The sequence below is a fragment of the Antechinus flavipes genome, chromosome 3 (genome assembly GCF_016432865.1).
Source record: "Antechinus flavipes isolate AdamAnt ecotype Samford, QLD, Australia chromosome 3, AdamAnt_v2, whole genome shotgun sequence".
Taxonomy (NCBI): Eukaryota; Metazoa; Chordata; class Mammalia; order Dasyuromorphia; family Dasyuridae; genus Antechinus; species Antechinus flavipes.
Window position 1 is genome coordinate 524,869,281 of NC_067400.1, and position 14,713 is coordinate 524,883,993.

Sequence of the window (14,713 nt, forward strand, 5' to 3'; positions counted from 1 at the left end):
TCCCAATAGGTGAGTGTCTGAAGAATTTCAACTCAGGTGTTTTTAGTTCTAAGCCCAGCATGCCATCCACTGCCCCAGTAAGTTCTCTGAAAGCTGGAAATGCTTTCATTTTTGTCTTTGTATGTCCTGCACCTGGAATAGTACCAGGTCAAAGAAAGGCATTTAATAAATGCTTCTTGAATTTAATTGGAGGTTTTATGGTATAAGGAGCAATAAATTGTACTCTGAAGATCTAGATTTGAACCTAAGCTCCTACATGTATCATCTGTACAACCCTAGGGGAAGTATTTTCAGCCTATGAACCTTGGACTACTGATCTATCCCTTGGGAGAATTAATTAACATTTTACAGAAGCAGAAACAGAGGGCCAAATGCTGACACAAGGTCACAAAAGTGACAAAATAGAAGCAGGACTAAAAATGAGGTCTCTTGGTTTCTCCATCCAAAGCTCTGCTTTCATACTGTCACTTTGTGCTCTGAAGATATTTTCTCTGATTGAGGCCATCATTTTTTTATTAGGTCTGTATGATTTTAGGCAATAATTTTTTTTCCGGGCCTCATAAATGGGAATCCTAAAAATGGGAAGATCTAGAAGGACCACCTGTAGGAGAGTAGCATTTGAGCTAAATCATGAATGGAATATATGAGGAGGAATTCCAGGAGACCCTTGCAAATCTGGTGTTTGATTATAAGGATTCAAAATTGCCATTCTCTTATAAGGTGTTATAAGTTATCCATATTATAAGCTGGTACATTTTGAATTTGATATTCTAATTTTTTTCATCTAAATTCATTCCCAGTTGAGACTATATTGTTTATGGTATGCCTTATTTTAACCTGAACTTTATAATGAATAATAAAGGGATAGACTGGAACTCTCAGATAAATAAATTCCTTTTATTCAGGTTGGCAGATACCCTTTCAGCAATTTATGGCCTTAAAATGTTGGTTGGATGCTCTGAGGATAAATGATGTGGCCAGGGCCACTCAGCCAAGATAAGAGATTCTCATGACTTTGAGTCCTGTAACTAACTCTGCAAAGCTGCTTTTCTATGGAGCATTTAGCATTTAAAGATAGGAGAAATGAATTACCCAATGGACTTGAGATGGAAAGTGCCATCCACTTCCAGAGAGAGAACTATGGAGACTGAATGTGAATCAAAGTATAGTATTTTCACCTTTTTGTTGTTGTTTCTTTGCTTTTTTCTTTTTTTGAGCTGATTTGTCTTGTACAGCATGACAAATATGGAACTGTGTTTAGAAGAATTGCACATGTTTAGCCTATATCAGATTGCTTGGGGAGGAAAAGAATGGGAGAAAAATTTGGAACACAAAGTTTTGCAAAGATGAATGTTGAAAACTATCTTTGCAAGTATTTGGTAAAAATAAAATACTACTAAAATAAATACTATTATATATATGTATAACGTATAAAATGATGTTAAAAAGAGAGAAAGAGAGAGAAAAGAATTGCATAGTTATAGTGACCAAGAAGTAACAACAATCCTAGCTTGAGGCATCTGGGAATCAGAAAAAGGGTTCTGGTTCTGTCTTCTATTAACCAGTTTTGTGATCTTGGGTTGGTCACAATCTTCTTTAATCCTCTGTGAAATGAAATTGGGCAAAATCCTCTCCAAAACCCTTTCCAGCTTTAAAGTCCTATTATTTTAAGATTCCAGACTTCATAAGGACAACATAAGAAATTAAAGTGTGATTGGAACCAACTTATTATTAATAATACATTTACATCGCAGATGCTTAATTATGCTAACTATGAAGGTAACCAAAGGTCAGTGTTGGCTAGCCAAATTCTTCGTGCTGCCTATAAGTGTGAAACATTTTTTAAAGCCCGGGGTAGGACATAAAAATTCACTGAAACCCTAACTAAATTAAATACTGGTGAGATTTTGCCAACACCTGAGCCAAGAGAAAGTCACTTGAGATTGGAAAAATCTAAATCTCAAAAACTTCAATGTGAAGCAACTGCATAAAGATGACGATCCTTCATGTAACACTTTATAAAGTATGTGCCTCCCAACAGCTCTGTTTTACATCTGGGTAGGTCCTTCATTGACAAAAGGGGCTTCTTGCAATCCAAATCCCTAAAGATTAGTTTTAGAAGAAAATTCCTCTTGCTGTGGGCCATTCCCCTGGAGATGAGCCCCCCACAAAGCGTGAGACTTGTACTTGGATACAAGACATCCAGAGGGATGGCCAGAATCTGGGCTCTAATGACCCGGCTTTTTGGAACAAAGGGAGAGGCATCAGGGGACAATTTTGGCAGAGATGAGGTAAGTAATCAGAGGATTTTTTTTTTTTTTAAGTTGGAAGGGATTTCAGAGAGCCCAATCCCCAGCTTCATAAATGAAGGATTCCCAGATTTCTTAGAGTACAGCAGGTTACTATTATTTATAAAGTTGTTTTCTTTTTCCCTCTTAATTGTAATACTTCCCTGGAGGACAAAAGTTTTGGAATTCAAGAAAATTACATAGAATATCAGGCTTGGAAAGGTCTTTAGAATATATACTATAAAGAGTTGAAAGGGGCTTTAGAACATGAAGCTTAGTACCTTGCAGAACCAGAAAAATATCAAGCTGAGGAGGACCTCTGCCCCCATATCCTGAGCTCCATGACTCCATCCCACTCTAGGGAGGGGCCCCATTATAGGACCACAGATTGGCGAGGGAAGGGGACCTCTGAGGCCACAGAGTCCAACCTTCTCATGTTACAAATGAGAGAATTTAGTTCCACGGAAGTGAGGGACTTGGTCAAATTCACACAGGTGTTAAATAGAGTGAACAGACAGACTTACTCCTGCTCTGTTCCCAATATTGGGCTACCCCTATTATCATTATTATTTCTACTAATATTATTAATGAATTTATAACTCTTTTAAGATTTAAAAAACACTTCCCTCACAATCGTCCTATAAGGTGAGAAGTTCAACAAATTTATCCCTCTTTTTATAGATAAGGTATCTGAGGTCCAGAGAAATTAAGTGAGCTTTCCACCCTTTAGCTTGGTAGAAAAGCTAGAACAAATCTAGATCTTCTAACTCAAAATCCCATGCTTTTCTCCTTAAAGTACTGTGACTTCGAAACCTCCAAACCTTGTGGCTATATACTGTAAGCAACAAGCACCTTAGTGCTAGTTCCCCACTCCCAAGCCCACCACCTCAATGTTCCCAGCTATTTCTGTTTCTCTTCTATTGTAGACATAACCCTAAGGACTTTGAGCTCATTACGGAAAGCATCATAGTACATATCACAAGCTCACAAAGACTCCTTAGGTCTGACTGCTGGAGGAATTAGAAACTGCTGATCTCTGTGAGTTAATGTTCTGGATAAAAATAAACACCGCACACACACATAGTCAGGGGCAGTTTTTTGAGGGGGAGTGGATTTTGATGATGGAGTCTCTTGCATTGTAATATCCTAGAGGCTTCTCTGGGCTCAGTGACAGATTATTGGGTAGTATTAGAGAAAGGGAGGAAAAAAACCGAGATCCTGGAAATCAACAGTTCTGAAATTAGAGTCATAGAGATTTGGCAACAAAATCAGAAGCAAAATTGTATTTGCAAAGACTGTTCCTCCATACGATATTAATCTTGATATATGTATATAGAAAAAAAGATGTACAAAAAGAAAAGAAAAAAGAAAAAGGGGGAAATCAAACAAAAGCAAAGCAATAAAACAAAAACAAATAAAAAAACAAAAAAACCTCACCAAACCACCACATTTTCTGTTTCCTTGAGGTGTCTCCGGAAATAGACTATAGGGATATCCTTCCTTGAAGCAAGAAGCATGGGGATTCAAATCCTACTTCTAATACAACCTAATTATGTGACTTCATGGAAGTCATTTACCTCCTCAGTGCCATAGATAATAAAACTTCGAATCTTAAAAAAGGTGTCAGTTTGCACTGGTAGAGGGAATTTCCTCATCTGGGAATTTCCTATCTCAAAGAAACTCAGAGGTCCAGTCCCTATCCCTACCTTTGCATCTTTAAGGATATAATTATGTTTCGAGGAGCAAAGACCCTTAGGAAACTGAAGTTAGAGACATAAAGGATCCTGGAGCACAGAATGTTAGAGCTAAAAGGGAATTGACATAACTGTGTTTGCAAGTTGTTAGATTGTGAACATCTAGGGAGCAGGGATCATTTTTGACCTTACATTGTATCCCAAACCCAACCCTAGGAGCTAAATAAACACTTATTTACTTGACTTTCTAGGATCAAGCATACCAGAAACAGACTCCTCCCATCTCCCTAACTGTACTGTTTTCCATTTATTTGCCTTCAAGGGGCAACCTCAGTTTCTCCATCTGTAAAGGGGGAATAATAATACCTACTTCACAGGAAAAATGCCTTACAAACTTTGAAGTGGGATGTAAATGCAGCTATTATTGTTCAATAATAATGATAATAATTACCTGACCTAAGCAGAGCTGCTCTAATCTCCTTTTCATTAGTTTAGCTCTAGATTTTTTTTTTCCTCCAGAGGTCTCTGGCTTGCTCCTAAAACATTTTTTTTTTTTTTGCCAGATCCTCTTAGATAACCCAGGACCAAATCTTTTTGCCTAGAGCAAACACTATCTATTCTACTGGCCCAGCTGATAGTCTTTATTAAGCTCAAGAAACTCTGTCAGAGGGAAGAGGAGTGGGGCTTTCCATCTCGAAAGAAGGCACTAATCTAACCAACAACTTGGGTTAGAACCCCTTTGGGATCTTCAGGACTAGTTCTGCATTGAGATAGTGAGACAGATTCTGGCAGAATGAATGGGATTGTTGATTAAGCATATCTGAAAAATGAAGCTACGGGAGATCATTCCTAAAGGAATGCTACAGGAAATTTAATGGGTCTGTGTAGTCAGTAAATATTTATCCAGGGCTAGACAATCACTTGTCTGGGATGTAACGACCAGCTGGACAAGAAGACCTCTAATGTCCTTTCTCAGAGATTCTGCGATTGAATAACTTGCTGTATATAAAATATTATGCTGCTAGGATGCTAGATAGATTTTGTGTTGAAAACGACCTTGGAGGTCCATCAAATCCACCCACAATGTCACCCAGAAAATCGGTGGCAGAGGTAAGAGATTATACCCCATTTCTTATTCCAAATTCAGTGCTTCCCCTATGTCATTGTGGTGAATTCAACATAGCCATCCAATTTATCGAAATGAACATCACTGCTTCATTGCACTTCCTGTTCAGAGACAGGATCCTCACAGCTGTGCAATACAGGTGCTCCATATTGTGTTTTTTTTTTTTTTTTTAATTCACCTGACGAAAATACAAACGGCATAAAATAGCTCCATTATTCACACAACAAACGAGGGCTCAGGAGCCTTGATTGCATGGCGAATCATTCGATTTACGCAAGGCTGGGTTATTATAGGCACCCATAACATGCTCTTTCCATATAGCAGGGTATGCCTGCAATGTTTGAGATGCACATTCATAAAGCAGGTGCTAAGAGATGGGGTAAGCATTTTCATAAGGTGCCATAAGTTGAGCTAATGGAGTGACCCAAATGATGCACTGTGTTCAAAGGCTTCTTTATAATAGCATATATCTCACATTTTTATGGTGCTTTACAAAAAGCTTTGATGACCACCATCATGAGAGTTAAGGAACTAGTTTGAAGTGATATGGAAAGAGTATTTCTTTCTGCCTTAGAAACCCTTAGGGAAGCTCCTCATACTTAACTACATCTCTGTACCTCTGTTTTATGACCAACAGACACTAGTTGTATGACTCAGGATGAATTTTCTTTAGCTCCTACCCTTCACTGTATTCTGCAAAGCAGTCTAAATATTTATTCTTTACTAGCAGAATGACAAAGTAGCTAGGTGGTACAGTAGATACATTACTGGGCCAGGAAGACCTGCACTCAAAGCCTCAAACAATGTCTGTGTGATCTTGGGTAAGTCATTTAACCTGTTTGCCTTAATCTGTTGGAAAAGTAAATGGTAAACCACGTCAGTGTTTTTGTCAAGAAAAGCTATAGTCTAAGAGTTGGACAGAACTCATTGACTGAACAATAAAAGTACTTTGAGAAGGAGTCGAGACCTGGGTTCAAATTCTGGTCCCAAAACTTAGTAGCTGTACAGAAATGGGTAAAATTACTTTGGGTATTGCTTTAAGAGAAACCTTTTTGTAGGATTTCAGTATGGATTTGAGACAATCAAGAGTTTTGAAGTAAGAATGATATAATCCATACTCATATGATAACTCCCATTCCTGTAATAGTTTAAGTTTACAAATCACTTTTGCCCACAGGACCATTGAGGCAGAAAGCACAGGTATCATTGTTCCCATTTTGTTTTTTTACAGGAACTGAGTCTTACAGACTTGCATAATTTAGCTATGTTCCTGGGGTCAAACAGCTAGTTACTGCTCCAAACCTTGGTCTTCTAACTCCCAGCCCCAGATACTGTGGTAAATGAATGCTGATTGAAGAGCCCTACACACAAAATTCATAAGCTGATTATTCTCCCTGTAGCTCTCCTTTAACTCATGTCAATCAATCTTAAGCCTTACCCGAATTCCTAATATAAGGTTTGATGAGGCAAGTGATGGAAACTATTGACTAAAAGAAAAGTTTTGTTTTTTCCTTAAAGCTGGGTACTTCAAATGATCTATGTTATTCCTGACCTCATGCCCACGGATAATGTAGCTGAGAGAGAAGAGACTATCCTAATTAATTATAACAACAGGAGAGGTCAGAATCAGGTAGAGCTCATTTCTAAGAGGGGAAAAGAACCCACAATACATTTGCATTCAAATGCAAATAGAGATAATTAAGGGACTTGCTCAATTGGAAAATGGCTTTTCCGGGGAAAAATCTTCCAAAGTCTCCCTTTGAAGGAAACACACTGTTTCATGTTATTGCAATTTTCCTTAATTAATTTGGAAAACATTTGTTCTATACATTTGTGATGCTAATGTTCAATTGTCATTATGTACACTTAACTACTGGTTTGCCCTAGCTTTCAATTACTCTGTAAATACTCACACACAAAAACAAAAGTCAACAAGGGCACATCTGGGATTTGAGGGTACTGTTCTTAAGGCAGGTGTTGAAGCTGTTCTCTATACAGTGTAAAGAGATCTTATTAGTTAAGCTTTTTTTAGACGAAAGCAAACGTAACTATAATTGGTGGCTATCACTGAGTTTTGGTACTATGCATTTCTTAATCTCACAGAGGGAGTCAGGCTTGGAGCTAAAAGGGACCTGAGAAGCATCTCACTGAACCAATTAATTTTTTAAAATTAAGAACCTGGGGCCTATCATGGGTCAGTAACAAGCTCCTGAATAGGGGTAGAATCTGATTTCCAGTCTGGCCCTCTGTTTCCAAATTCAATGTTCTTTCTATTGCATCAAACCAAGAAACTGTCTCTTTTACACTCATTTTGTATTTTTTTTCTCGACTCCTAGAAAGATCATCACACCAACAACTAGTATTTATTGTTCAGTAATTTCAGGCTTATTGTGACCCCATTTAGGGTTTTCTTGGCAAAGATATTGGTGTGGTTTGCCATTTCCTTATCCAGCTCATTTTACAGATGAGGAAACTGAGGCAAGCCGGGTTAAATGACCTGCCCAGGGTCACACAGCTAGTAAGTATTTGAGGGTGAAATTGAACTCTTTCTGATTCTATACCCAGTGCTACTTAGCTTTAAAGTGTGTATGTGGGGGAAAAACACTTTACAATTATTATCTCCTTTGATCTTCCCAACAATAGTGTGGTGAATGTTATTAATATGTCCAGTTTACAGATGATGAAACTGAGGTTAAATGACTTGCCCAGCAACACAGAATTTTTAAATGCAAAGAATTTGAAGTTAGATGTTCCTCAGTCCTCGGAATCACACTCCTGCCCTCAAAGAGCTTAGGATTGATTCCCACATTTTAGAGCACTTTAGTCAACATAGCACTTTCATTAAAACAAGCCCAGGAGGCAGTCAGTGAAAGTAATTAATCTATACAAAGAAGACGACAAAAGCACAGCCCATTCATCCAGCTGGGGGTAAGGAAAGGACTCCCACATAGTAGAAATGTGAGTGATCATTACTATTGTTTCCATTCTATAGGGAGGTAGTGTTGCACTTTGAGCTGGCATCAGTTAGACAGCTCTTGTTATGTATGCCTTGCTTTTGACACACAGAATTCTGATATCCTACAATAGAGAGAAGATTCTGCTCCTTTCCTCTTCCATAGCATCTCATCTCCCATCACATTCCCAGTTACTAATGTAATCAATCATAAGCTGACTCCCTAATTCTATGATTATATAGGATATTAAAGTGTACCGGCTATCCCACATATCCATTATTTCACCGATTTTGAAGCACTTAAAATAAAAAGGTACCTTGACAGACCAAGTGATGTCAATAGAGAAATGAGTTTAATTTAGGATTACTAGTTAAATGACCTTTGGCATCTAATTCTATTGCTCTGTCTCAGTTTCCTCATTTGTCAAATGGGGATAGTAATAGTTGCATTCCCTGGTTCTGAGGGCTGCTGTGAGGAAAGCCCTCTAAATAAACAATAATATAGATATTATTATCAACTCTTCTCATATGTTCCCCAGATCTTCTTAAACTGTAGGGTTTGACCCCGTATGGGATTACATAATTGAATGTGAGGGTCACAAAATTATGATTATTAATTATTAGTAAATTAGTAAATGTGATTCATAGTCTTATTTTATATAACCATGGGGTCGAGTAAAAATTTCTTGGATGAAAAGGGGAAAAAATTTAAGAAGCCTTGCTCTAAAGAAGCCTCTGAGGTAGGTAGATAGGTAGGTAGGTAGGTAGGTAGGTAGGTAGGTAGGTAGGTAGGACAAGGATTATTAGCTCCATTTTACAGAGGAAGTACCCCAAAGGGGGATTGAGCTGCTTCACAGCTAGTTAGAATCATAGAGAATCAAACCCAAATTCTTTCGAGACCTTAAATTCAATACAGAGCAAGTATAATAACTTAGTTTTTAAAATACAAAGTATATAAAAAGTATCAAAATACAAAAAGTATTTTTAAAAACACCTTTTTAAAATTCCTAAATCAGTTTTCCTTGTGTAAACATCTTTTAATAGTTATAGCTGATGGGGCAGTGGCTAAAGCAGTAACACTGGAGACAGACAGAAAACCGAAGTACTAATCCAACCTCACTTATTGGTTGTGTGAACCTGGGTAAATCACTTTACTCTGTTGGACTCAGTTATGTCATTTGTAAAATAAGGATCATAACAGCACCCACCTCCCAGGTTGTTGTGAAGATCAAAAGCACTCAGCTTAAAGTAGGGAAAATATAATAAATGCTTATTAAATGCAATATTAAATTCTTAATAAATATTTATTTCTTTCTTTTTAATATTCTGGGCGGCCAAACAGATTTCCCCTGGAAAATAAGTTGCTTTAAGCCTAGAAGCCGAAGATGCTGATGGGAAATCCCAGAATGCCAATTACTTTTATTCTCTCCTCCTTCCTTCCCCACCAGTCATTAGTCTGAGACCAAAGTTCAATTGCTCAAATGTCACAGAAGCCCCCACAGAACTACAGAGACCTTCATTTCTTTGTAGCTAAAAGAAGCTAGTCATGGAAACTGTAGCAACTTACTGCTACAACTCTTAGAAATAAATGGGGCAAGTTCCTCCCCGGGTGTGAACAAATAAAATCAGGGGCAGAATTCTACTTTATTGGGCATAACGACTGTGTGTGTGTGTGTGTGTGTGTGTGTGTGTGTGTGTGTGTGTGTATGTGTGTTTCCAAGAAAGAATAACAGATGTGACGAAAAAAGCCCCAAGAGCTGTCCACCTTCATCTCTCCCAATTCTTTGCACCATTAAAATTCCTCCTTGGAGATCAGAGTTGAGAACAAATAGACATTGTTGAGGAGCAGAATGGCCAGAAACCCAAGAGGTGGCTGATAACCGGAGAGTGTAACTTAAGCTGTGCTGGCTGGACGGGTCACCCCGGGAATGTTGTGGTGACAGATTAAGTGCATCACTAGGCCTGTGTCATGTTTCTCCTGCACAGGTGTGGGGGAGGATTAGCTTTCTGACAATCCAGTCACTTCCACCTCCCCACCCCCCAATCTTTTCTTTTTTTCACAGTCCCATGGCCCATCAGAAATCACAGCTGCCTGGGGCACTTTGTGTCAGACAAGAGCGAACACCTGAAAAATCTCTGTCCAAACAGTTTAACATAAGAACTCTACTAAGGGCCTGGATTGCTGGCTTTTTAAAAAATCAGTTCAGTTTGATTTTTTTTTTAAATGAATTGTTAAGCACCTATTTAGTGCCAAGGGCTAAGGATATATTCAAAGTAAAAATCAAAGAAGGCCCTCAAGGAGTTTATGTTCCACTGGGGCAGGGAAGAGAAAAGGGGAGTGATCAACAATCTTGATCAATTATGATTAATCAACAACCATTTAGATTTCAAACTATATTACAAGGTGGTAATCATTAAAATTATTTGATACTAGCTGAAAAAATTGACCAATGGATTAGTGAAAGAGAATATAAAACTCAATAGTAAATGCCCAGATTAATCTAGAATTTGATAAATCCAAAGAACCCTGCTTTGGGGACAAGAATCACTATTTGATAAAAACTTCCGGGGAAACTTCAAAAATAAGACGACAGAAACTCTATAGTGTTTCCTCATGGCATTTACCAAGACAAGGTCAAAAATGGGTACTTTAACACATAAAGGAGATATCATAAGGGAACTAGAAGAATATCTGGATCTAGTTTAGATTTAGATACGGCAAAGAAAAGAATTTATTTAGAGAAACAAAACCAAAGCAGCCAAGATTAAAAAGGAAAGAGAAAGCTAGGAAACATTTTTATAGCAAGTGTCTCTGATAAAAATGTCATTTCTCAAACGTATAGACAATTGATATAAATTCATAAGAATGCCATTCCCCAATTGATTAAAACAAAAATCAACAACCATTTAGTAAGCAGCTACATGCCAGTGTGAAGTTAAGAAGATGTGAGTTCAAATCTTAATTCAGACACTTACTAGCTATGCAACACTCAGCAAGTCATTTAAATTCTGTTTGCCTCAATTTCCCCATCTGTAAAATGAGCTGGAGAAGGAAATAAATCATTTCAGCATCTTTAGCAAGAATACTCCAAAAGAGGTCATGAAGAATCTAGTACAACTGAAAAATGACTAAATGACAACAAATATACCAGGTACTGTGCTAATCCTTGAGGAAGAGGAAGCCAAAGGAAATAGTGGGAAGCCAAATTCAGTAAAGAGCTGAAAAATGTCTGAATGATGGGTAGAGATCAATGTACAATCAAGCAATCTATAGCAAAGGTTTCTGCTCTAGAGCCAAAAACAATGGCTTCCTACAATCCGAATTCAAATCCCACCTTTGTCACTTACTAACTGTATGGGATCTCTGTTAAATGAAGGGCTAGACAGTCTCCAAGGTCCCCTCCAGAACCAACATTCTGTGACTTCCAAAGTCTATTCTAACAGTTTCTGTTATAGGCACTTTTTTTTTTTTTTAATTAACCTGAAAGACTCTTCACTACTAGGACACAAAGTAAGAAGGACACACTGTAGCTGCCTGGGAGTAAGGAGTCCTGAGTTCAAATCTCAACTCCTCTCATTGGCTGTGTGATATTGAGGTATTTCTACTCTGGAGCTCAGTTTTTTTCTGTGTAAAATAAAGGGACTGGATATATTAATTTATATGATTTAAAAGTGAGAAGACCTTAGAGAATTATATAGGACAATCCATCTCCCATCAAGGCTCCCACCACTATGCTTGGAAAATATTTCCTCCACATCTTCACCCCTTGGAATTCCTTCAAAGATCATTTCACTGTGAGTTTTCTTGATCCTACAATATACTAGAACTCTCCCTCTCCCAAATGACTTTATTTTTATATCTATTCTTATATGTACATGTTTCCTATGACAGAAAGTAAGCTCTTTGAGGGCAGAGGCTATTTCTTTTTGTGTATCTTCAGTATCAGTCTCAGTGACTGACACATTTTACAGGCATTTAATGAATGCATAGTGATTTATTGTTCTAGTCTAAATATTCTCACTTGGTTTATGAACTCTAAGGTCTCTTAAACATTAACATTCTAGAATCAATTAAACTAATCAACATTAGTAGGGTCTTAAGTAGGATCCAAACTGGGAGGACATGATCCATGAAGAAGCTTTCTAACTTTCAGAAGCTTCATTTGTTGTTGTTGTTGTTGTTTGCTTATTTGGGGGAGAAATTCTCCTACAATATCCAGGGGCTAGAAAACATAATGAACCCAAAGTAATTTTCAAAGAGTAATGGGAAGGAATTCACCACCAAAGGGATTTGTGGGATGGGAGGACAGATAGATAGGATTCATTAGGCTCCCATTGTCTTTAAATTTTCAGAGTCCAAAAAAGGGGTCTGCTTATTTTAGGAGGGAAAAAAAAAGTCAATAGAAGAATGGAAAAATAAATCACCAGGAGCCTAATTGTTTGCTATCTAAATTCTTCAAGCATGCAAATTCTCATGCTTACAAGATCTGCAATGAAAGACTCCTCGTCCCCCCAAGAAGGAAACAAAGTGCTGGCAGGAATCTCCAGCCTTAGAATAATGCTACAAACAGTGTTCTGATTCTTTTAGCACCAAGAACTGGCTGAAAAACACTAACCTGGCCTCATTTTACAAAGTGGCAAAACCCTGGCACTGCCCTCAAGCTGCCCTGCCTCATTCTCACCTCACTAAGGAGTTCAAGACATCCAGGTAAGAGGCTAAGTACAGAAAGGGCACTTGGGAGTTTTATTTATTTACTTTAAAAGTATTTTTATAAGGCGAGGAAAATGATTCCAGTTGCTTTGCTAGACTGCATAGCCCATGTAAAATAATCCAGAGCAGGAGAGCCCTTTCAAATCTAATGGTCAATCTTGTGTTCTAAAATGCTAGGTTCTAAAGACCTTCCTGATGCAAAGATTCAGTATTACAAGTGCTTTCCTGTTCAGGCATTCTACTTCACTCTTCCACTCTGTATTTTACACCTTCTAACCCTGTTTTTTGAGTCCCTTCCTTTCCCCTGCTCTCTCCCCTCAATCATCACGTGATCATTATTGTTAATTCTAACTGCAGAGTTCTACTTTTCTGCTTTTTAAAAGTCCCTTTTCTTCACCTAGAGCTACTATACCATGTTTGCTAGTCTTATATTTCTATATTCAGTATTTTCATATTCTTTATAGTAAGGTATAATATCCAAGTATTATGCAAAGGTTACTGCTAAAGGGATACCAGAAGAAAAAAAGTTACAGAAGGAGTAAATGGCTTTTCAGTTTGACTTTTGATTATTAAACTCTGAAAGAAGCCAAATTTGGTAGTTTGAAACCAAGTATTCATAGGGGCAAAATTATAAAGGGAAAAGTGAATTGAGAGAATGGTAAGGTGGAAAAAGAGCATCAAGGTAGTAGTCAGAAGACTACTATGATTCACCATTTATTAATAGTATCAATTATGGGAGAAATGACTACTTCCCCTAAGCCATGACTTTGTTATATGTAAAATGAGAAGAACGATATTGAATTCAGTCCTTTTCTGTTTCCTCATGACACTGAAGTGATGCTGAATTCTCTCTTTAACTGTTCTTCAGTAGCCCATGATATGAGCTCTTTTATAAAAATAGAGAAGGGGTATCTCAGCACTTTTGGAGAAAGGGGTTTAAAAGAAATCTTCTATCCTCTTTGAAAACTCTTCCACTTGGCTGGCAAATCAGGTTAGGGCTAGGAGCCTGGGTCTTCCTTTTTATCCCCAAAATTATTTGCTATTTGGCACGAAATTGGAATAAGAAATTGATCACAGTTAAGGGATCAGTTGCTAAGAAATTGTAGACTAACAAAGTTTATGGCTTATTCAAAGACAAGAAGCATAAGATTTTCTGAGCAGGGAAAAAAAAAAAAAACCTTAGAAGTCATCCGATCCAAGCCAAAATGATCAACAAAATCAATATTTTATGAGTGAATAAACTGAGGTCTAGAGGTGTTACATGATTTGCCTAATGTTGCAGTTAGTAGGTTGCTAACCAGGGATTCAAACACCTCTTCTGACTCCATTGTTTGTTCTCTCCTCATTGAACTTAATGCTTGGTCCCACATGTTAAATCCTCAGAATGTTAGAGATGGAAAAGACCTTTTGGGCACTTGATCATAATGTGCTTTGCATTCTCTGTACTGTATATAAACAGTGTTTTCTCTCTGAATTGAGGCTGTAAATTCCTTGGCAGCAAGAACCAAATCTGATTTTTTTCCATAACCTCCACTGTCTTACATGTGCCAAGCAAATCTTGGGTGTTTCTTATAAATACTTACTGAATTAAACTGAAAGAAAAATCACTGGTTAATTATCTGAAACACTTTACTGATAATTTCACGGCTGGGAATGGGAGGGAGGGACACACTAAATCTGACATTTGTTCAGGGGCTGCATTCAAGTGGTTCAATGCCATCAAGTCCATGGGACCTAGTTTGGGCACCCAAGTCTTTGAGTTAAATCTTTGGTGAGCTGACATCCCATTTCCAAATAGCTATCACCTTGTGTGCCCTCTATTTCTGAAATCTCTCTCTTCTTTCCCTGTCCCCATACCTAAGCCATAACCAAGTTTAGCAGTGGTTTATTTCCAAGAAAAAGGGTCAAATTTCCCATTGGTGAGGTTTAGTAGGATCTCTT

The 14,713-nt window shown here is 37.7% G+C and overlaps 1 protein-coding gene across 1 annotated transcript in view; it reads right to left on the bottom strand.

Annotated features, from left to right (window-relative positions):
* Positions 1–14,713, bottom strand: part of TENM4 (teneurin transmembrane protein 4) — a 1,176,249-nt gene that overhangs the window by 407,969 nt on the left and 753,567 nt on the right. The gene's annotated exons all lie outside the window — the stretch shown is intronic.